The sequence below is a fragment of the Sorex fumeus genome, unplaced genomic scaffold (assembly GCF_029834395.1).
Source record: "Sorex fumeus unplaced genomic scaffold, SorFum_2.1 ptg000030l, whole genome shotgun sequence".
Taxonomy (NCBI): domain Eukaryota; kingdom Metazoa; phylum Chordata; class Mammalia; order Eulipotyphla; family Soricidae; genus Sorex; species Sorex fumeus.
Window position 1 is genome coordinate 9070717 of NW_026606087.1, and position 23629 is coordinate 9094345.

Here is a 23629-nt window from a genome sequence, read left to right on the forward strand (position 1 = left end):
TGGAACCAAAAGAAACTCAAATCCAAATCCATATATGTATATATACATATAATCACTCTGAAAAGTATGAAACAATGAAAAGTGTGATAACAATGATGGAAATTCTCTGACAAGGATGACATCGGGAGATAACTGTCTTGTCTGCTCCTGGTCTCGCTCTGGGTTCACACCTGTTTGCTGTCACCCTTGGGATATGGGAAGACTAGGTCATCTGTGTCAAGTTCTAGAATTCTTCCTCCCACCTTCCATTTCCTTCATAAACCCATGAATACTTGAAACTCAGCCCAGATCTTCACCTGGCTTTGATTCCCTCTTCGCAAGGAGATTGTTCCTTGGAAGCTCTGTTTCCGGCAGACTTCAGTGTTTGCTGACATGTTCAACTTCTGCATTTGTGGACCATTCCTTCTGTGCGTGGCTCAATGATTGTGCCAGGAAGGTGGTATAATTTGGTTCCAGCAAGGAAGGGAAGAATATTTGGGGGATCCTGTCACTAGAATCAGGAAATAAAAGTAGACAATGCCCCCTCGGTGTTCACAAGTGAAACAAGTGGTTTCTTTGAGGGAGAAACAAGTGGTTTAACATCTGCCTGAGTAAACCAGAGCTTTCTTCCTAGTATATACATACGTAAGCAAAACTACATTTCTGCCTTATTTCTGTCCCCTCGGAAGTGATTCCAGTATTTAATTAGATCTTGCCCAATTTATACTTTCTAGTTAAAGATTTGCATTGATTACCTTCAGTCAAATGAGCTGGATGAAGATAGCCACCACCATTTTTGCATCCTGTGATTCTTAGAAATAAGTGCAAAAACTTTGCTAAATGGGACCAGGGATGATAGTAGAGGGACTAAGGTGCTTGTCTTGCTTGTAGCCAATACTGATTCAATGATTCAATCCCTGCACTGCATATAGTCTCTCCAGCACCACCAGCAGTGATCCTTGAGCACAGAGCCAGGAGTAAGCCCAGAGCACTGTGGGATCTGACCTCAAACTAAAAACCAAACCCAAACCCAAACAAAACAAAAGAAAATGTTCATGAGTGCCAAGTGATACTTCGGAGCTACTGATAAGGACTGACACAGCATTGCTATTCCCAGCCCTCAAAGATTCATGGACTGATGAAGCTTGAGGAAAATCATGGAACTGGGTGGAATAAACCTTGGAGAAAAGTATTACATGATCATATTTCTAACTGATCATTATTTGCTGTTATGTATCTCATCTATTTATGCCTATCTTAGTATGTACGTATCACAATATTTATCCCCTCACTTTTTTTTTTTTAACTCATAAGCCATGACTCTCCTCAGATCCTACATAGCCAGGGCTTTTCATGCTTTTATACTACTGGGGCATGCTTTTATACTACTTTTCATGTTTTTATGCTACTAGTTGTAAAGTAGTGTACAACTTTGGGATAGTTCCTTTTTCTTAGCCAAGAACTCCAATTAATTCAACTCTCCTAGACAGCGTTTCTGGTAGACTTTGTAACATGTTTTCTGAATGCCAACATCATCTAGTGAAATAATGGTTTGACTTAAGGATAAGAGTTGAGAATGTGTCTGGCTATTTGAACAACTTGTCTAAGCAGATGGGCCAATTGGGAGCTGTTATGTAATGTCTAATAGGAACTTTCCTGTCCCTCCACTTCTGGGAATTCATGAATCCTTTGGTTTCTGTTTCTCTTGCCAATCATGGCTCATTAGCACTCTCAGGTAGCAGCATTTTCAGATCCTCTGAACATCTTCTTCCTCAGTTCATTTCACTCATTTTTTTTCAATTATTATTCCTGGATAGTTTCTTTGGTTATTTCAGGAAATATGGGGTGACTCTTTGATTGTGGGGTAGCACTTACTAGCTGGTAAGCATGATGCCAAGAATACGTCAGACTTTTGGGCATTAAGAATCAGTGTTCCCAGGGAGGGGGCTGTAGGTCAGCACTAGAACACTTAGGTCCTATGTGTGAGATGCTGGGTTTGATTCCTTGCCTTGCCAAAAAAAAAAAAAAGAGTTAAACTAATTTAGTTTGTTCTTTTTTTTGCCATTCTTTTTTTTTGTTTTTTTTTTTAATTTTTTTTAATGAATCACCATGAGATACAGTTACAGATTTACAAACTTTTGTGATTACATTTCAGTCATATAATGATCGAGTACCCATCCCTTCACCAGTGCCCATTCTCCAACAACAACGTTCCCAGTATCCCTCCCGCCACCCCCCATCCCGTCCCCCACCCCTGCCCCATGGCAGGCACATTCCCTTTCTCTCTCTCTCTCTCTCTCTCTCTCTCTCTCTCTCTCTCTCCTTTTGGGTGTTACGGTTCGCAATATGGGTACCAAGTGGCCATCGTGTTTGGTTCATAGTCTACTTTCAGCACACATCTCCCATCCTGAGCGAGCCCTCCCAGCATCATTTACTTTGTGATCCCTACTCAATCTCAGCTGCCTTTTCCCCCAGCTTAGTTTGTTCTTTTGAATACCTTTTGAAATACACAGGAATATCCAGTTTGGGATTATTTGCTTTTCTAAGACCACAGTTTGGGATGTGTAAAAATTATTTTACTCCTCTTCTATTTCCTTTTAGTGCTAGTATTTACAATTTTTTAATCTTTATTATATAGAAATAATATTTTTAGCTGTTTTATTTAGTAATGAGCTTACTTGGACTGCCATGCCTAATATTGTTTCTTTGGCAGAATGTTTTTCACTTACAGAAGCCTCTGATGGAGGAGTTCAAAGAGAACACACTCTTGGTCCTCTTGGTCCTGTCATGGTATTGCTCTGGCTGGCCTGACTCTTTGCTTAATAGGAACAGAGGTAGAAAAGTACTTCCAAGGGATACCCGGAACTTGACCAGGAAGGCTTGGTTCTTCCTCCTGTTTCTGGTTTTTTTTTTTTAACTTTTTACTTTTTTTTTTTTCAACAGGGTTGAGGGCGCACAACTATCGGTGTTTGGGAATAAATCCGGCAGAGCTCAGAGAGCCATGCAGAACTGGGGATTAGAACCCATGGACCTGGCATTATGCAAAACATGCTCTCCAGCCCTTTAAGCCATAAGCCCTAACCCCAACCTCTGCCTCTATGTGTAGGTGGTAATAGGCCATGTCTAACTTGGCCTAAGCCTCTTCTTATCCCACTGTGTGCCAGTACAGGAAACATTTCAGTTTAATGCCTGAGGAAGTTCCCCCAATTTAAAAGTAATTACGACAGAACTACATTCCTTAAGCATGCTATTTAGTGGAGTTTATGGAATTACCCTATCTATTTTTGAATAGGAAATAATAGATTCTTGTTATGATGCTGTATTAGGTCTTAAATGAGAGCTTCTAGTTGGAAGCTATGTGTATTTCTATTGGGATCAATCCGCTGCCAATCTGTGAAAATTAAATACGTCCATGTGTTCTCTGTGTAAACTGCGGCCTCTCCTGTGGAACAGGCAACTTGGGATCATAGAATAATTTTCTGAATAAAATTATAAACTCTCCTAGGTTCCAAGTGGCCGAGGATTTCCTGTTTGTATGGAAAAGCTTATCCATATATCTTTGCCTTGGGATAGCTTCTGCCATATTGTCCCAAATAAATATATCCATAATTCATTGTTTCTTTCTTTGTTCTTCTTCCTTGGTGCTCAGGGATGGCTTAAGCTCATCTTTGGTCTTTTAGAACAAAGCATCCTGCATTTTGATCAAGGGTTGGGAGTGAAATCTGTGGCCAGGGACAGGTAAACTAATGACTGTTCTAGTAGCAAACCTTCTTACCTTTGCTTCTTTGGTACCAGGCTGTCAGTAACTGAAATAACCAGCTACAGATGCTTATTATGCAATTTTGAGGTGAGGATGGGAACAATCCCAGGGGCTGGGAGGCAGACATGTGGCTACCAGAGAGATGACATCAGATAGTTTACTGGTGCTGTTTGGGGGGGCAGGGGGGGAAGTCCAGGTGCTCAGCCTCTTTCCTGCATGTGGGGGTGTCTGAAACCACCCCCAGTCCTATTGGCAGCCAAGGCTTTTGCTTGGGAAAAAGCTTCATCTCATTTTATTTCTCTTGCTATCCTCAGGGACCTAAAACTGGAAAGAAGCTTGCAACCTTGGCTGTGGGAACAAAGCTTTGAGAAATGAGCAGACATGTGTGTCTCTGTCTGTGTATGCATTTGGTGTTTAATGCGAAAAAACAATGAGGGTTTCCAAATGGGGTGGGGTATGAAATGAGAGGGAGAAGCTCTGTCTCTGTTTATGGTGATGAGTACAGGGCATTGTGCTTTTCTCCTCTCTGCTCCGCTTCCTTTCTCTCTTGCTGGTGGTGTTATAATGGCTGTGGGGGCTGTGGCGGGGGTGGGGCGGAGTGGTGCACACACATGTATGTTGGGATTTGCCTGCACCTTTCGTTGTGGTGCTGGTAGGAACTGCCTGTCAGTTTTGGTGCCTCTGTGCTTGCTGGGGAGGGTGGGGTGGAGGTCTGCGCTTTTTTTTTTTAGTTGTGGTGCTTGCGTATCCACTCTCCAGGGCTCACACTCCTGGCTGTGGTTCTGTCTTGTAGTGATGTTCACCAGGGTCCCACCTCTTAGCTTTGGTGTTTGCTTGTACCCAGGCATCAGCTACCTCTGGTCATCGCAAGAAAAGCAACAGAGGGAAGGAAAGAAAACATAAAATGATGAGATTGTTTTCTTCTGATAACCTTCATGTGGATCCTCAGCCAACCATGGGAAGGCATTTCTGATAACTTCCTTTCCCTGGACTCCTTTTAGAGTTTCACCAGGTCATCATCTAGGTGCTGAATTAGAAAGTGCCTCTGCGGGGAAGATTTCCTCTTTGCTCAGGCTTGCCTTGTGTACAGATTTCTGGGAACTGTGGTGGGGCTTCTTGGGAAGTCTGCAACTCACCGAAGGAATGGAAAAAGCCTGATGACCTGTGATGCGTGACCGAGAGCGAAGAGCTGGGAGGTGCCAGGGCCTGCGAAGCCCATCTGTATACCAGCTTCGTTTTCCTGTCAGATATTTTCTTGCAAGCTCCCCCTATCTCTCAGGCTGGTTCTGCTCTCCCTCATAGACACAGAAAAGAGTGAAGCCTCTCTGCGGAAAGCAGGTGATGAAACCTCCAGCCGAGGCTGATTCTAAGAGCCGCAGACAGCCCCCCACTAGGCCAGCCTTGGGGCCATCAGTAGCTCCAGGTTTCTTTTGCCCAGGGGTAGGTAGAGCACAGCTTACTTGAAGCTTTCTGGGGCCCGTCCAGACTTGCTCTCTGGGTGTCCTCCCCGCCCCTCTGCTTGTCTCTTCTTTTAGTCTTTCACATCGGAGGCCCTGCGAGGCTCTTGGAGCTGCCCTGTCCTTCCTTGAAGAGCCCAGTGCCTGCCCGTCTGGGCCCAGGAAGCTGTGGTAAGCTTTGGGGTTTCTCTTCCACCGGCACTGCTGGGAAGCCGTCTGCATTCCATTCTGCCCAATTTTCCGCCTCTGGGCTCTGTGGGGTGCGGTTGCTTCATGCCTCTGTGAGGCAGGCTCCTGAGACTTGCAGTGAGACCAGACGCTGGCGAGATCCTGGTGTTTGAGGTGGAATTGCCTTCTCTTACAACCCTCGAGCCAGACGCTGACTCTTCATGGAAGTGTGGTGCCATCATGATTCTTCTTAAAACGTTTTCCAGTTTGCTTCCCTGTCTCCTGGCCACTTTGTAAGGGAGAGGGTGAGGAGGAAGGATAGTGCTTTGTTTTCCTGGGATTGTTCTTTGGCTCCAGAGACCTTCCATGAAGAGGAGTTTCGAGGCAGGTCAGAGGATCTGTGGAATTGGGTGTCTTGAATGTGTGGACATTCTGAATGGTTTGTGTGGTCATCCCCAGACCCCCCCCCCCCCCCCGAAGGTAAGTGCCATCTCTGCCTGCTTAAAAGCTTTCTGAGAACAGCAGTGTTGTAAAGTTAGAAAGGCCTGAGGGAGCATTATAAAGCACATGAGCATGGTTATGGTTAGCAGAGAGTCTGAGAGGATGCCTCTCGATCTTCATCAGCCCAAGACAGGGGTTGTGTAGTGATTGGAAGCGGAGGGTGGGAGTGAACGCTGGGAAAGGGCAGGCTGGGAATGCACCACTGGAGCAGGAGTGGGGGGTGGAGAGCCTGATTCTAGAACATATAGAAATTATGAGTTTCTACAGAGGTGGATCTCAGGGCGCCAGAGCACTAGTACGGTCGGGAGAGCGTTTGCTTTGCATGCAGTCAACCCAGATTTGACCCCTGGCACCCCAAGCCCACCAGGATCCTTGAGCACAGAGCCGGGTATAGCCCCCAAATCACAAATAAATAAATAATACATGAGATGAGTCCCTGGGCAGCTCTAGTTCGGAAGAGCTGGGAGGTAGGATTGGCTCTGTGTGGTTGTTCTGAGAGGGGCTAAGATCTTTTCTGGTCTTTGAAAATTAGATCCATGTTGTTGTGTTTGAGTTGCTCAGTACTTTGGCTGTCATGGCTGTGAATGCCTGCCTCGGGGAACAGGACTGGGTCCCTAGAGCCCTCCCCCACGACATCTCTCAGCTGCCCCTGTCATCCTGACTTTTTCAGGTCCCACTAGAGTGTCCAGGGGCAGAGGCACCAGGCTTGAGAATGCGCTGGCCAGCCAGATACTTTCCACCACCCCCCCCCCCCCCCAAATCGGGAGCTTAGCCTGCTGGGAAGGTAAAGGTGAGAGGCCTGACTGGTTAGAGAGCCTTCTTGTAGGTGCCCTGCTCTTCAGGGCTGGAGAAAATACAGGGCTTAATTTGAAGCAGATTCATTACCCCAGGGGCTCAAACATGAAATGTATATTACAAAATTATTGCTAATCTTGGCTCTCCTTCCCGTTGCGTTTCTTGGTTCCCTTTATCTTCCCATCTCTGTCAGGGACTGTGAGCAGCAGCTCTATCACTCAGGATCATCAGGACATTAAGAATGAAGCTCAGTACAGCTCTCTGCCCTCTGCGCTGATGTGCTCGGGTTCATGCCTGTGAAGACACTGATTTGAACCTGTGCTAGAGGGGGTCCTTCCCACCCCAAACAGATACAGAGGAGATGGGGGGAATTTCTTTCAGCTAGTGTGTATTCTACCCCTTCCTTGCTTCCTCCCAACATCCTCACCGATTTCAGTGGTTGGGCTAAAGCAGGAGAGAGGGACAAAAATTCGGACTTTGTGGTCGTCAGGCAGTCAACAAGTGATGGCTGAATTTTTCAGCTTAACCGATGTTGTCTTTCAAATATCATCTTGTTTTCTGACCCAAAGGAACCCACTAAGAGAGGCAAAACATTTTAAACCATTTGACAAAAATCAAAGTGCTGAGCTGAGCTTGGTTACTGACTGTGAATATATTTTCTAGTTCAGAAATGAGAAAGTTGTATCTTAAGCTACAGGAAAACTTTCTGAGAGGGGCTAAGATCTTTTCTGGTCTTTGAAATTTAGATCCATTTTGTATAAGCAAAGGCGAGGTGGGAAATGTTCTGATGTGGAGAACAGTGAGTACACGGGGAGAATGTGGCGCCTGAAGGTCATTGTGATGATCCGCCGGGGAGTGTTGGGTCTGGCCGTGGAGCTGGAAATAGGAACTCTGGGAATTATGCCTTGATACCTCGGAGAGGGGAAGAAAGGGGGTCAGCATGGAGCTCTGTGGAAATCATTCCTGTCGAAACAAAGCTCCATTTTGGGATAACAGAGACTGGAAGTTAGGAGACATGCTAGAGTGCATGGGATGTTGACAGTAAGAATGGAGAGGATGGGAGAGACTGTTCAAAATCCTAGAGACTATTCAATCCTAGAGACTATTCAAAAGTCGAGAGGCTGGAGCAAGAGTACAGAGAGTAGGGGGCTGGAGCTATAGCACAATGGGTAGGGCGTTTGCCTTGCATGCAGCCAACATGGCCGACACAGGTTCGATTCCCAGCATCCCATATGGTCCCCTGAGCACCGTCAGGAGTGATTCCTGAGTGCATGAGCCAGGAGTAATCCCTGAGCATCACCGGGTGTGACCCAAAAAGCGGGAAAAAAAAAAAAAGAGTACAGAGAGTAGAGTGTTTGCCTTGTACACAGTTGACTCAAGTTTGATCCTTGGCACCCTGTCCGGTCCCCTGAGCACCTCCAGGAGTGACCCCTGAGTGCAGAGACAAGAGTAAACCCTGAGTATTTCTGGGTGTGTCCCCCCCAAACAAAATAAACAAAATAGTAGAATAGGCAGAATCTAGAGGCAGGGTATTAAGGATGAGGATGAGGAAAAGACATGGCAAACATTGTCACCCTTATAAGGGGTGATTAATACTGATATCTTCTGTTTATAAAGTGCTTTTCACTTTTTTTTTATATTTTAATGAATCACCGTGAGATACAGTTATAGTCTTACAAACTTTTGTGCTTATGTTTCAGTCATATAATGATCGAGTTGGGGCTGGAGCGATAGCACAGCGGGTAGGGCGTTTGCCTTGCACGCAGCCAACATGGCCGACCCGAGTTCGATTCCTCTGCCCCTCTCAAAGAGCCCGGCAAGCTACCGAGAGTATCTCGCCCGCACGGCAGAGCCTGGCAAGCTCCCCGTGATGTATTCTATATGCCAGACGCAGTAACAACAAAGTCTCCAATGGAGACGTTACTGGGCCCGCTTGAGCAAATCGATGATCAATGGGAGGGCCTTTACTTTACTTTTACTTTACTAATGATCGAGTACCCATACCTCCACCAGTGCCCATTCTCCATCACCAATGTTCCCAGTATCTCTCCCCCCACCCTCACCCCGTCCCACCCCCTGCCTTTGTGGCAGGCACATTCCCTCTTACTCTCTCTCTCTTTCTCCTTTGGGGTGTTATGGTTTGCAGTATGGGTACTAAGCGGCCATCATGTTTGGTCCATTGTCTACTTTCAGACACACTTTTTCATACAGTGAGTATTTCAGAGTATCTTTGTTCTTAGAGTTTATTTTGCCTGACTCTATTCCCGTATATGATGCTGGAACCAAGAAGGGAGAAAGTATTACTGTATTTCATAGCATAATTATTATAGATATATGCCAGTTTTAATTTTTTTTGCAAAAAGTATGAGGTTAGACCATTATATGAAACTTTAAAAAAATGTTCTTGTGGGCTGGAGAATAGTCTCATGGGTAAGGCTTGCATGTGGCCAACCTGGGTTTGATCAACGGCATCCCCTTTAATCCCCCAAGCACTGCCAGGAGTGCTGAGTGCAGCACCAGGAGTAACCCCTGAGAATCCCTGAGTGTGGTCCCTTCTTCTCCCCCTACTCCCCCCCAATTTTTCTATCAGAAATTACTAATCTGTCTTTGGTGCAAGATTGGAATGTACAGAAAACTTGTGAATAAACATTGAAATGGAATAGTCTAAACTGATGTACCTTACTCATTCATGACAGTTTAGCAAATCTTTTTCTGATCTTGAAAAAAAACATTCTAATTTATCAGTTTGTGCATTATATTGTTGAAATATTACACTTGAGGAACTTTACTACCATGTTGTGAAGTATAGAGTTGCAAAATTTAATCTTCTATCCAAAGATTCTGTCATTGGTTTTGGTATTTGACATGTTGTCAGCCTCATCTAAAATGTGTTTACGTAATCATTTTACCTCAGTGCATCATTTTTAGAGCCACCTCATGTATTTGAAATTTCCATCTTTTTAAATCTCTTATCAACTGTTTTGTGTGGTCTAAGGTCACAACTCTTAAATACCCCCCTGCATAACAGTTCTTAGAATGGGCTCTTTAGTATTCCCAGCAGGTATCACTTGATGACACCACTCATTCATCTGTGGTAGAAACAGTGCAAGTTGTCTTTAAAGGGATTGTTACACATAAGCCCAGAGGCTGCAAGGTAGATGTTAGGCCATCTGGAATAACTGTCTTATTTTCATAGAGATGTTCATAGTGAAGTTCACTTCATCCACGATGTGACCTCAGAAACCACCTAGAATGAGTAGAGCTGGCTATTTTCAGTATTTTGCTGTCAGACAAATCAAGGGAAGATATGAATCTTACACCAAGTGTGTGTCTTGTGGAGGTGTCACCTATGGCTCTCCTTGTTTCTGCTGCTGTTCACTGGGATGAGGGACGGTACATTTAGTACAGCTGTACTGCAGTGTTCCAAACAAGCCACGCAGGTCAGCTCTTGGAAATATACTGACAAAGGGCGTGCTTGGAGAATCCCAATCTTGCAGAGCTTAGTGCATGAGAAAACAAATGTGCACTCGATGCCAATGGAGACTACATTGCTTCTGTTTATCTTTTAGGTGATTTGATGAGGAGAATTATAGCCAGCCATGATACACCATGAAAGGTCATAGGCCAGTTTTTTGGACTGAAGTAGCGCATGGTGATCATGTGTTGGTGTGAATTATGTGGTAAAATTTAGCATTTCCAAATCATGTAACTGCTTAGTGCTAGATTAGGACATCTGGCCTAGGTCTTCTGTCTCCTAGGTTGTATTGAAGGAGGATTGTGAAGTCAAAGAGAAGCACTGTCTAATTGGCTATCACTTGGTGATTGCTAATATTGCTGAGGAGAAAAATAAAGTTTAAGCAAAGCATTTAGATGAAATCAGTGGTTCTAAAGATTGTTTTCCTGGGGCTGGAGTGATAGTACAGCCGGTAGAGCATTTGCCTTGCATGTGGCCAACCTGGGTTGATTCCCAGCATCCCGTATGTTCCCCGGAGCACCGCCAGGAGTAATTCCTGAGTGCAAAGCCAGGAGTAACTCCTGTGCATTGCTGGGTGTTACCCAAAAAGCAAAAACAAACAAACAAAAGAATTGTTTTCTCTTTTTCTTCTTTGTTTTTGTTGTGTTAATTGAAAGTCATGCACACTTGGTGGTGGCACTTCTACACTTGTCTGTAGTGCTTGCCAGGGTCACACACTTGATTGTGATGCACTGGAGATCACACATTTTTGTTTTGGCATTAGGGATCCCAAATGGCGGTGCCACCCGGGTCACATTTGGCATGTAGGAAAGTTCTAGAGATTAATTAAACTCACAGCTTCTTGTTCTTATTTGTAAAGCAGGTGTTTTGCCAATTCTTTTGAAGATCGGCAGACATCGACCATGGGTTCTTTGGGTCCTTCTAGTTTTGAGATTTTTTTTTGAGGGGTCACAGGTGGGTGGGGCTACTCCTGGTCTGTTCTTCAGGGGTCATTTCTGGTGCTGCTGGGGGAACATGAAGTACCAGGAATCAAGCCCAAGCCTCCTGTATGCATAGGATGTGCCCCAATCCTTTAAACCGTTTCCCTAACGGTTCTGAGTTCTTAAGAGTTTCACAAAAATAATGTGTATAAAAGGTAATGAATATAAAATAATGTATATAAAAGGTTCTGTCTAAGAGATTGGCTAGTTTCTTGTATGCAGCCTTTCTAAGGAAATTTCTAGAGTAATTTGACTCCACATGGTTTTCCATTATGTGCTGAACCCAGAACCTAAGTGTTAGTAGTAGACAACTCAATGGCCCAGAACTCAGAATTGTTTTCAGTGATTGTTATATCTGTTTGTGTTTCACACTTCTTCTCTCTCTACCTTCACCTCCTCTTTCTCTCTCTCTCTCTCTCTCTCTCTCTCTCTCTCTCTCTCTCTCACACACACACACACACACACACACCCCTCTTATTCTTTTCCCTTCGTATTTGTTTTTGTCTTATTCTGCTTCATTCATCTCTGTTCTCTCCACTCTTGTCAGTCTTATTGTCTAAATAACTTCCTGCATTAGGGGAACTTCTCCAGTTTAAATTCAGATAAAACTACAACAGAACACCCCAGAACATACTGTTTTGTCTATATTCTCTTTGTGCTCAGTGATCTAAGCCAGAACCTCGGAGTTATTCTGGATTCTTCCTCACCTTCACAGTAAATCACTTCTCAGCTTCCTGTTTTCTATTAAAATAGTCCTTGTGTCTATTCTTGGTGCTCCAGTTCAGTAGAAGAGAGCGCAGAGAGGAGAGATCGTAGTGGAAGAAAGAAAAATAGAGATAAGGAAATCCTAATTTAGCGTTTCCATCTTTGCCTTTCACCACTCTCACGTTGATTGGTTGCTGGCTGTACTTCTGCTGAGTGTGTTTGGAGAAATCCCCAATAATTTAATAAGCAGAGGTGAGTGTCTTGCAGGTAACAGCTTCCTGCTAACTTTTCCCTGAGTAGACTCTCCCTCCTGAATTCCAGGGCCCTTTTCCTTTCCTTCTGATTGTAGATGTTTATCTGCATGAATGGGGGTAGTTAGCTGCATTCTTTCATCACCTTGAGGATTCTCAAATGATTGACTTCCTTCTTGCTCAGGTTTGAGGAGAGCCATTGTATCCCATTTGTAGCTCAGGAATTGCACAACTTGGGAGAAAAAGCTTTCTGCTGGTATTTGCTGTGCTGGGGACAGCAGTCTTGGGTCCTTAGTTCTTTTGACTTTTTAAGCAACATTCGCTTTATATGGAGTAAGGTAATCGTGTTACCATTGGGTCAGGAATTCTGGTCTTTCTCAATTCTTCCTTTTCCTAAAAAGCTAAGTGATGCTCAGATAGGTTTCTTGTCATTCTGGGACTGATACTCCGGAATTCTCCCCCCGCCCCAGGAACTATTCTCAGACTTCCAAACAAACTTCCTTTGTTTCTGCTCTTCAGGATCTTAACTTGCTCTCTTCTCTCCCACCACATTCCTGTTTCTTCTCTAATCATCTTACCCATTTTCTCTTCTTTGCTCCCAGGGGTCTCAATTCCCCACTTACTGCCTTGCTCCCTCCATGTTGATCTCTCTGTGAATGTACATTTATAAACACCTCTTTTTGCACGAAAGGACAGCTTACTCTATTATATCTAAGAATGGGTTATAGCTAGTGCATATAAGACTAAGGGAAAAGCTCAGAATTGCTTAAGTTAGAAAGTCTTACGTTACTTTCCTTGGAAGAAAAGAGGGAAAGATTTAATAATGGTGTCTTCCACTCTCTTCCCATAGAGGACATAGATTTTTTTTTTTTATTACTTACCTATGATCTTGTAGACCATGATCACTTTCCATGTTCCTAGGATAAAAATTGGATCCCAGGGTCTTTTGCTTCTCTCCTTGATTTTTCTTCTGTCCTTGGAAGAGACATTGTCAGTTCCTACTATGGGAGGTCAGTTGGTGTGTGTGTATCTCAGATTGCTGATGGAGCCGAGATGCAGCATTCCTACTGTCTAATGTTTCACTTCTAGCTGTCAGACTGAAGTCCCAGACCACAGACAGCTCTCAGATGACAGCTCAGTATAGAAACTTAAAGATCCACAAGAATTTACTCTGATAGTTAAAAATATCACCTTGTAATTTTGATCATGGAAAACCCTGGCTTGGGGAGATGCTGGGAAGAATTGTTTGGATTCCTGGGCAGCAATGTGTCCTTGCTAGAGCTCAGATGACCAGAGCCTTCAGTGTGAGTAGCAGGAGGGACAAGGGCAGATCTGGCAGAGCTCAGCTGTCTCTTCTAGCTGTGAGCGTTCTTGATCTCACCTACCCACAAGACCCTGAAGGTAATTCCATGGGGACAAACATGGTGGTTTTCTGTTTTCCTGTTCTGCAGGAGGAGTATAGCATTATGACCCGGGTTTGTGATCTTCATTTCTCAGCCCTCAGGGCCACACAGACTCGAATTTCTCTTCTCTCCCCTTTAAATATTAACTTGAAATATTATTTATATTCAAGTCTGCAAATACGGCATGTCCTGTAGACCTGCTGTTGCTCCAAGCAGAATGGAGGAGTAAGACCTGGACCTCCTTTGATCCATGTTTTGAGTTTCAGTTCCTGAAGCCCAGAATCACATTACCTCAGAACAAACTAAATCCTTACCTCACTTTCACTTAGGCCATCTTCATTCTGTTATGCAGTTAGTAAACTTAGGCTTTTTTTGTTTTTGCTTTTTATTGGCGGGGGGTTACACCTGGCGATGCTCAGGGGTTACTCCTGGCTCTGCATTCAGGAATTACTCCTGGTGGTGCTCAGGGGACCATATGGGATGCTGGGAATTGAACCTGGGTTGACTGTGTGCAAGGCAAACGCCCTACCTGCTGTGCTACTTATTGCTCCAGCCCCTTAGGTACTTTTTTGGTTTTATGTCATTTTTTTCCAGTTTCTGTCTAGGCATATGCATGATTTACAATACTGTTAATAATAGCATTTCAGGGAGACAATGTACCAACCACACCCACCACTAGTGTTCCTCTGCCATTGTCTCAAGCCCCCTCCCATCCCCACATCCTATCCCCTTGGCAAACTCATTTAGAAAATTGTTATAGTTGAGTCACATGTTTATAATAGTGTTATCTCTTATGGTTTCGATATACAGTTACCTCTTCACCACTGAAGTGCCCATGAGCCGCCACCACTGTCCTTGTATCACATCAAGTCTGTCTCAACATTTCCCCACCCCCTTACATGGCATTCTCAGCTCTGTAATCCTGGACCAAGGATTTTGTCATCGTTAATACCTTCTTCCCTTATCTGTTCCTCTGTATATCATAGGTGAATGAGATCATCTGGTTAAAATGGTGTCCTTTGTTCTTTAACCTTATTGTGTTTTATGTAGCCTCCCACTTGAGTTTGACTTTCCTCCTGATTGTTTCTAGAATCTTATCTCTTCCAATTAGTTTGTTATGTGCATTTTAATATACATATTTTATCTATGCCATTGATTTAAAAGGGTGACTGTGACAGGATCTAGAGCAGAGTCAGGGGCTAGAGTGATAGTACAGTGGGTAGGGCATTTGTCTCACATGCGACTGACCTGGGTTCGATCCCCGGAATCCCACATGGTCTCTACAGCTAGCCAAGAGTGATTCCTGAGTGCACAACCAGAAATAACTCCTAGGCAGTGCTTGTTGTGGCCAAAACCAACCAAACAAATAAATGAACGAAAAGTAGAACAGAGTTCAAACTTCTTGGAGTTCCAGAGCACTTCTTCCTACTTGATCCCAATGCATTTCTCACTGCCATTTGGGTGCATCTGTTTCAAGTTACCAGGCCATTTAGCTGCCCATGTACAACTGTTGTAGTCAACTTCTGTTCTAGTCACAAGATTATGAGCTTTTTCTCAAGTTTAAATAAATTATGTCTCTGGTATTCTGATACATACATCCATTTATGCATGTTTATGTGATGTATAATAATAGCACATGCAACTAGATCATGCAAGTATGTGCATATATATGTTTTGGGGCCACATCTGGTGGTGTTCAGGGCTTACTTCTTGCCTTTTACTCAGGCTGGGGGGACCATGTGGGGTTCTGGGAATTGAACTTGGGTTGGCTTCGTGCTACACAAAAACCCTACCCACTATACTATTGTTCTGGCCCTGCATATTATTTTCAACCCCCAAACTATTCTAGAACCCTACCTATTGCTGTGTTTTCTATGTTTTTAAATTATTTAAAGGGGCTGGAGCAATAGTACTGTGGGTAGGGCATTTGCCTTGCACGCGGCTGACCTGGGTTCGATTCCCAGCATCCCATATAGTCCCCCGAGTACCGCCTGGAGTAATTCCTGAGTGCAGAGCCAGGAGTCCCCTGTGCTTCACTGGCTGAGACCCAAAAGCAAAAAAAAATAAAAAAGAATATTTAAAAAAAATTTTTTTTCTTACACCTTATATGGGCCAGAGCATAGCGGGTAGGGCATTTGCCTTGCATGTGACCCACCTGGGTTTGATTCCTCCGTCCCTCTCGGAGACACTGGCAAGCTACCGAGAATATTCCATCTGCACTGCAAAGCCTGGCAAGCTACCCATGAAGTATTAGATATGCCAAAAACAATAACAAGTCTCACAATGAAGATGTTACTGGTGCTGGCTCAAGCAGATCCATGAACAGTGGAGGTCAGTGCTACAGTGTTATACCTTATATAAACGTTCTGTTTACAAAATTGTTCATGAGGGTTTGCTACATTCAGTATTCCAACACCAGTCCCACCACCATCGCACCTTTCCACCACCATTACCTCTGATTTCCCCAACTACCCCTTAAATCTGCCCTCATAGCAGTCCCTCAATAATTTATTTTATATTGCTTGTTATAATTTGCCCAAAGAATGATCAAAAAATACTAACTTAGAAAAAAGTTAGTGAAGATTGTACATCTTTCTATGGAGTTAATAAGCCCTTCCTTATGTAAGAGATTGCTAAGATGGTGTTACAGGTTAAACTCCTATATTGATATTTTGTTAATTGAGATTGGATTCCTTCTACATTATATCTTATCCAATATGGTATGCTACTCCTGGCTTAGCAGTGTTGTAGAGTTTGAGGTTTCACTCCAGGAAGTCCCAAATTTTTAATGGGTGGTACAGCTGGAGTTAAATTTTTAACTGGGTGGCATTTTGGGACGTGTACATGGCTGTACAGGGAGATGGGAGATGGGGGGAGGTAGCTTATCCCTGACTCTATGAAAACCTGGAGATTTCAGTCACAAAATCCACATCCTGAGTTTTTCAACAAATTAATTTCTGGATGAGGCTCATCCCAAGCAGTGAAGTCTGGCCAGGAGCATGGTGGTGGTTGTGGAGTGTGGAGGTTTTTGGCTGCTGGGGCTCCATTTGGGTGGGTGCTGGGCTCATCCACCTTCCTTCTTGGGTATCCCAAATGACTGAACCTTGTGCGGGGTCCAGAAGAATTTCTGCAACTTGTTGATCTTTTTTTGAGATTTATTCATGAGTCTCTGGATCGTGGCTGATGAGTTTACATGGTGCCAGAGGTGATTCGTGGTTGTGACTGCTATTTTCCATATTTTTAAAATCTTATCTTTTATAGTAATTGTGTAGCACCACCAGTAAATAATAAAATTAATGTTTTTGTTTTTGAGCATCATTTATAAGTAATTTTCAGTGATCACTGCTACTTTCCACCCTTTCATGTTTCATATACTTTGTTCTGGAGTTTTGCCTGAGCTATTGCTTATTTCATAAATATTCAATGAGCATTTGCCAGGTGTAAAAAAAAGAATTGCACTACAGCCTGTTGAAAATTCTAAGATGAATAAGAAGTGGTTCCTTTGCTCAGAAGAGTTTATATGTGATTAAAAATTTGAAGGAAATGTCCTGACTATAAGTAGAATGCTGAAACTAGCCGATCTACAAAGCCCTATTTATTTATTTAATATGTTTGGGTATTTTAATGTGTTGCCAGAATCTAATGTATTCTGTTTTTCAGTCTTTTTTTTTTTAAACCTCCTTCCCTTTCCTTTTGTTGTTGCAAAGTCGGGGCTTGCACATTTGCTTGTGGTGCTTGCTCTGGGACATGAGGGGGATCACAGTGACAGTACTGTCAAGGATGGTACCCCGCTAACTGTGTTGGGCAATGCTGTGGATCCAATTTTTTTTAGCTTTTTGGGGTCACACTCAGCGATGCACAAGGGTTACTCCTGGCTCTGCACTCAGGAATTACTCCTGGCAGTTTTCTGGGGAGACCATATGGGATGTCGGGGTTAGAACCCGGGTCGGCCGCATGCAAGGCAAACGCCCTACCAACTGTACTATTGCTCTGGCCCTGCGGATCCAATTTTTGATCTAATTCATGCAAGACAGGTGCTCAGCCAGTGAGTCACATCTCTCGCCCCATCTACAGTTTTTAATAAAAGTCTTCAGGAGCCAGGTGGTAGTAGTTCCCTTTGGACCCTCTTACCAAGTGTGGAGCATATCCAATTGATGGTTTGAATCTCATCCCAGAACTTTGTTGGCATGTCTTCCTGAGTTTGAGGGTGAGAAGAAGCAGCCCTGTGTAGAGTTCACTTTTAAAAATTTTCAGTTAAAAAATAAAGCTGTATTTAATATCTACTATTTCAGTATGAATATTCATGTGCTTATCACCCAACTTAATGAGAAAATATTACTATTAGCTTTGAAAGCTCTTCCGTGACCTTACTTGTATTTTCTTTTGAATATAAATGTCTGTAATATTATAGAAGTAAAAAATAACTGTGTTCAGCCTTTCGAACCAAGTAAAATGGGAGAATTTATTCACTTGATCACTTGATATCCCGTTACTCATTCATTTGCTGGAGCGGGCACCAGTAATATCTCCATTTGTACCTGTCGCATGCTAGTGTAGCCCTATGGCATCTGCTCGCTACCTAAACACAAGGAGCCTCAAAGCTTTTATTCAGGGTCCTGAGGAGGAAGTCTGACTATCTTGTAGGTGGGCGGCCATGCATTCTTTTGACGTCATGTGGAATCCAGTCAGTAACAGCTCTAGTCCAGCAATCATCTCCAATTCGCATTGTGTCCAGCCCATCTGATTTTCAGTGCCTTGGCAAATGAGACAGTGCCCCTGATTCTCCAACGTCGACGGAGGTCAGAACTCTAGATTCCTTCTCTCACTTGAGTGAAGCATGATACTCCAAGCATAGCTCTTTCGATTCCTCTTTGTGTGACCCGAATAGTGTTCTTGTCCTATTTTCATAGGGCCCAGGTCTCTGAGGCATATATTGGTGCAGGGAGAATGGTGGAGTCGAAGAGATGTAGAACCGTAAGTTCTTCGTCCTCTTAGCTATTTCTTCAACGCTCTTGAAGGTGTTCCACGCTGCTCTCTTCCTCCTGCGCAGCTCAGGTGCCAGGTCATTTGTCATGTCGAGTTCTTGACCAAAATACACATAACTGCTGCATTCGGAGATAGTCATTCCATTGAGAGCAAATGGAACGTCAGGAACTAGTCCGATTTTCATAAACATTGTCTTAATGAGATTCAGCTGTAGTCTGGTCTTTCCACATTCACGGTCGAAGTTGGCCAGCATTTGTGCCGCTTGGCTAATGTTTGGTGTTATTAGAATGATGTCATCAGCGAAGCGGAGGTAGTGTAGTTGTCGAGAGTCTTATCTTCACTCCCTTTCCTTCCCATTCCAGTCATCGAATGACGTTCTTGATGGTGGCACTGAGGAGTTTCAGTGAAATGGTATCGCCCTGCTGAACCTCTCTCTTGATGTCGATGATCACTTCCTTGTAGAATGGTGAGATCCTTGTGGTGAATCTGTAATACAGCTCATTGAGGATCCTGATATACTGAGTTTGAACACCTTTTTTGACTAGGGCTTCCATGACCACTTCAGTCTCAACAGAATCAAGGCCTTCTTTAAATCCATGAACATTAGACAGAGCATCATCTTGAACTCCTAACAAACCTCAATCAGCTTGGTTACCATGTTGGATATGGTCAATCATGCTGAATCCTTTTCAGAACCTAGCTTGCTTGCATGGTTGTCCTTCATCTAGTGTTCTGCCAATCCTATTCAGGATGACAGGAGTGAACAGCTTGTAGACGATGGACAACAGGCAGATCTGATGATAGCAGTCAATATCTTAGATGTCTCCCTTCTTATACAACAGAATGGTCCTACTGGTTTTCCACTGGGACGGAATCTTGCATTCAGACAGGTAGCGTGTGAAGATCTGAGCCAGTGTATTGATGAGTACTGACTGATTCTTCAGGTGTTCGGATCTGACCTTGTCTGGGCCGGGTGCTGTTCACTTCTTTACCGATGAAACGGTGTGTTGGATTTCGTAAGGGAGAACATTGGGAATGACATATCCATCCTGCAGAATTTGGTATGATGGCAGGTGGACGTGGCTATCAAAGAGATCCGAAGCATTTAGCCGAAGAGAAAGACAACATGGAGGGCGGGATCCACAGATCCTGAAGGAAAAAAAAAAAAAAACAGGTTCCAAAAAGAGCCGAGATCATCGGGAAGTCCCAGATGGGGTAGGTACCGCATCCCGCCTCCCCCAGATGGAACCCCGGTGACCAGAAACCTCTACAAGCACAGCTCGAGTATGCGGGAACTAAGACTTTTCCTCAAAACCGCGCAGCCGCTTACGCGGCCGCACGACATCTCTCTATATACAAAGTGATCCATGGGAAGTAAACCACTTAACGTTTCTCTCTGAAAATCATAGTTAAGCTTTGAGCACGGCCACAGCCCCAGAAACACAAGTACTTAATGCATAACCCAGCAGCTTGGAGCAGAAAAGTGAACGGGTTATGTGTTAACCCAGGCCATCAAGTCTGCCAGAGGGGAAAGGGTGTTGGTCCCTTCCGCCCTCCCCCCTCTGGAAAGAAAGGTGGCGGCCACATGGGAGCCTTGTGGACAGCAGGTATGAGCCGGGGGTGTGGGGGCGACTAAAACCTCATGGGAAGGGGGGCGTTCCGGTCCGTCCTTCACGCCCTACCGAGGCCACCAGTTGCCCCCCACGAGCGGCTCTCCAGCACGGCCACAGCCCCAGAAGCACAAGGACTTAATGCAGAACCCAGCAGCTTGGAGCAGAAAAGTGAAAGGACTATGCGTTAATCCAGGCCATCATGTCTGCCCGGAGGGGAAAGGGTGTTGGTCCCTTCCGCCCCCCTCCCTCTGGAAAGAAAGGTGGCGGCCACATGGGAGCCTTGTGGACAGCAGGTATGAGCCAGGGGTGTGGGGGCGACTAAAACCTCATGGGAAGGGGGGCGTTCTGGTCCGTCCTTCACGCCCTACCGAGGCCACCAGTTGCCCCCCACGAGTGGCTCTCCAGCACGGCCACAGCCCCAGAAACACAAGGATTTAATGCAGAACCCAACAGCTTGGAGCAGAAAAGTGAATGGACTATGCGTTAATCCAGGCCATCAAATCTGCTGGAGGGGAAAGGGTGTTGCCCCATTCGCCCTCTCCTCTCTGGAAAGAAAGATGGCGGCCACATGGGAGCCTTGTGGACAGCAGGCATGCGCCAGGGGAGTGGGGGGCGACTAAAACCTCATGGGAAGGGGGGGCGTTCCGGTCCGTCCTTCACACCCTACCGAGGCCACCAGTTGCCCCCCACGAGCGGCTCTCCAGCACGGCCACAGCCCCAGAAGCACAAGGACTTAATGCAGAACCCAGCAGCTTGGAGCAGAAAAGTGAAAGGACTATGCGTTAATCCAGGCCATCAAGTCTGCCAGAGGGGAAAGGGTGTTGCCCCATTCGCCCTCTCTTCTCTGGAAAGAAGGATGGCGGCCGCATGGGAGCCTTGTGGACAACAGGTATGAGCCGGGGGTGTGGGGGCGACTAAAACCTCATGGGAAGGGGGGCGTTCCGGTCCGTCCTTCACGCCCTACCGAGGTCACCAGTTGCCCCCCATGAACGGCTCTCCAGCACGGCCACAGCCCCAGAAGCACAAGGACTTAATGCAGAACCCAGCAGCTTGGAGCAGAAAAGTGAAAGGACTATGCGTTAATCCAGGCCATCATGTCTGCCCGGAGGGGAAAGGGTGTTGGTCCCTTCCGCCCTCCCCCCTCTGGAAAGAAAGGTGGCGGCCACATGGGAGCCTTGTGGACAGCAGGTATGAGCCGGGGGTGTGGGGGCGACTAAAACCTCATGGGAAGGGGGGCGTTCCGGTCCGTCCTTCACGCCCTACCGAGGTCACCAGTTGACCCCCGCGAGCGGCTCTCCAGCACGGCCACAGCCCCAGAAGCACAGGGACTTAATGCAGAACCCGGCAGCTTGGAGCAGAAAAGTGAAAGGACTATGCGTTAATCCAGGCCATCATGTCTGTCCGGAGGGGAAAGGGTGTTGCCCCAGTCGCCTTCTCCTCTCTGGAAAGAAAGATGGCGGCCGCATGGGAGCCTTGTGGACAGCAGGTATGAGCCGGGGGAGTGGGGGGGCGACTAAAACCTCATGGGAAGGGGGCGTTTCGGTCCGCCCTTCACGCCCTACCGAGGCCACCAGTTGCCCCCCACTAGCGGCTCTCCAGCACGGCCACGACTCCAGAGCACAGAAACCAATTTCTTAACTATCTGACTTTCAGTATAAATACTTCCAGGGTCAATAAGTAAAATAGCAGAAATCCAAAACCAACATTTAATTCTTGAACCCAGCTGTAGAAAGCAAATCACGTCACAATGCTTTTTCAGCATGTCTGATTTGGGGGGGGGGTAAACTCTAAATTATAGTGGTGAATCTTTTATTGAAGCAATGAATCTAATCAAAGCAGATAGAGTGTTAACTAGAATTCATCTGCCCCACAGGGACTGGGAGGGGTGGGGGGTGGGGTTTTATTGGGGTTCTTCATGGTAAAAAAAAAAGTATTGGTAAAGGGAAATGTGTTTGATATTTGCATGACTGAGACCTAAACCTGAAAGCTTTGTAACCTTTCCCAAGGTGATTCAATAAATTAAAAAAAATTAAAAAAAAAATTAAAAAAAAATAAAGAAAAAAAAAAAAAAAGAGATCCGAGTAGAAGTCATGGATAATCTCCATTGCCCTTCTGGAAGATGTGATAAATCCATCAGGACGTCAGAGGGCAGTCATCTTGGTCTTGTAGTTGGCAAAGGACAGGCGGGCGTTGCGAATGCTTTTCCCGGCTTCTGCCGCATAGGACAGCTCTGCTGCTCTTCTCTCTTTGAGGTCTTCCTTTATCGCTTCTCTGCACTGCTTTGCGAGCTCGGACGTTCGCGTGTGGTTGCCTGAGGCTCGCACCAAGCCACGTTGGTGAATGAGCTTTAGAGTTTCCGAAGACAGGCATCTTTTTGTGACTTTCTCTTTCTTGGCCTTCCTCGCACAATCATGGAGGTGCTGAACCAGTCGATCGTATTCTCCAGACGATTGACTGGAATACGATCGACTGGGAGATTTATTAGAATGAGATCATTTTTTTGACATTTCTCTTTTCAGTTACATGTCTTTCACATTTTAATATAGTTTAAGCTTTGTTTGCCATATTTAGTATTGCCTGATACTGGGATGTAACCTTCCTACAAGGCAGAGTCTGGGAAACTCCCCGTGGTGTACCCATTATGCCAAATACCAGTAACAATAATGGGTCTAATTCTCCTAACTCTGAAAGAGCCTTGTATATGGCACTTTTTAAAAATCAGGGCTAGGATGAAGGAGACGTTGCTGGGGCCTGCTTGAGGCAATCTATGGACAACAAGATGATCGTGATCATGATCGTGATACCGGGAAAGTCTTCACAATCATCATTTATTAAAGAAGTAATACATTTCATATGTGTACTGTAAACTAAAATGGTTCAGAAAGGTGCGCTTAGAGTGAGATGCAGGTCTTCCTTCCACTGTCCCTTCACTGAAGCCTGTCACTGTTGTCCATTGGTGAGTGATAGTCCTCTCTTTCAGTGGTTGCACAGAGCCACGGAGTGTCATCCTCCTTACATAACTATATGCCAGCAGACTTGGCTTGTGAATCAGTTTAGCGACGCTTTGAAACCTTTGTTTTCTTAATCAAATTGATTGGTCTAGGAAGTAGCAGAGAGCTGAGAGATGGTACAAAGGTGAAGATCCAAGTCTTGCATGAGACTGACCCTGGTGTGATTCCTGCAGCATGGTCACCCAATCACTGCCGGGTCAGCCATCTAACCTTGCTCTGCAGAGCATGAGCAGAGCTGCAGTGCCTCAGTAGAGCTTTGTCCTTGGCTACTCGCACTGAACCACTGGTGTGGTTGGCTAACAATTGCCAGGAGTGGTTTCATGCTCCTGTGTACCCCTAGGTCCAAATAAAAAAGCATAGAGCATCACACATAGTGAAGGTTACTAAGTATTGTTTTTTTAAAAAAAATGATTTTGGTTCTTTTTGTTTGTTTTTTGTTTTTTGGGTCACACCCAGCAATGCTCAGGGGTTACTTCTGGCTCTGCACTCAGGAATTACTCCTGACAGTGCTTGGAGGACCTGTGGGATGCTGGGAATCGAACTTG

General features: G+C 45.0%; 1 protein-coding gene across 2 annotated transcripts in view; it reads left to right on the top strand.

Moving 5' to 3' along the window:
- The window catches only part of DENND2B (DENN domain containing 2B), a 198761-nt gene that overhangs the window by 32144 nt on the left and 142988 nt on the right, over positions 1-23629 (top strand). The window contains exon 1 of one of the 2 annotated variants that reach the window (XM_056116023.1): positions 5403-5752. The exons of the other annotated variant lie outside the window; for it this stretch is intronic. The gene's annotated coding sequence lies outside the window, so the exon portion shown is untranslated. Of the gene's footprint in view, positions 1-5402; positions 5753-23629 lie in introns of those variants that run through there. 2 annotated transcript variants of the gene reach the window in all.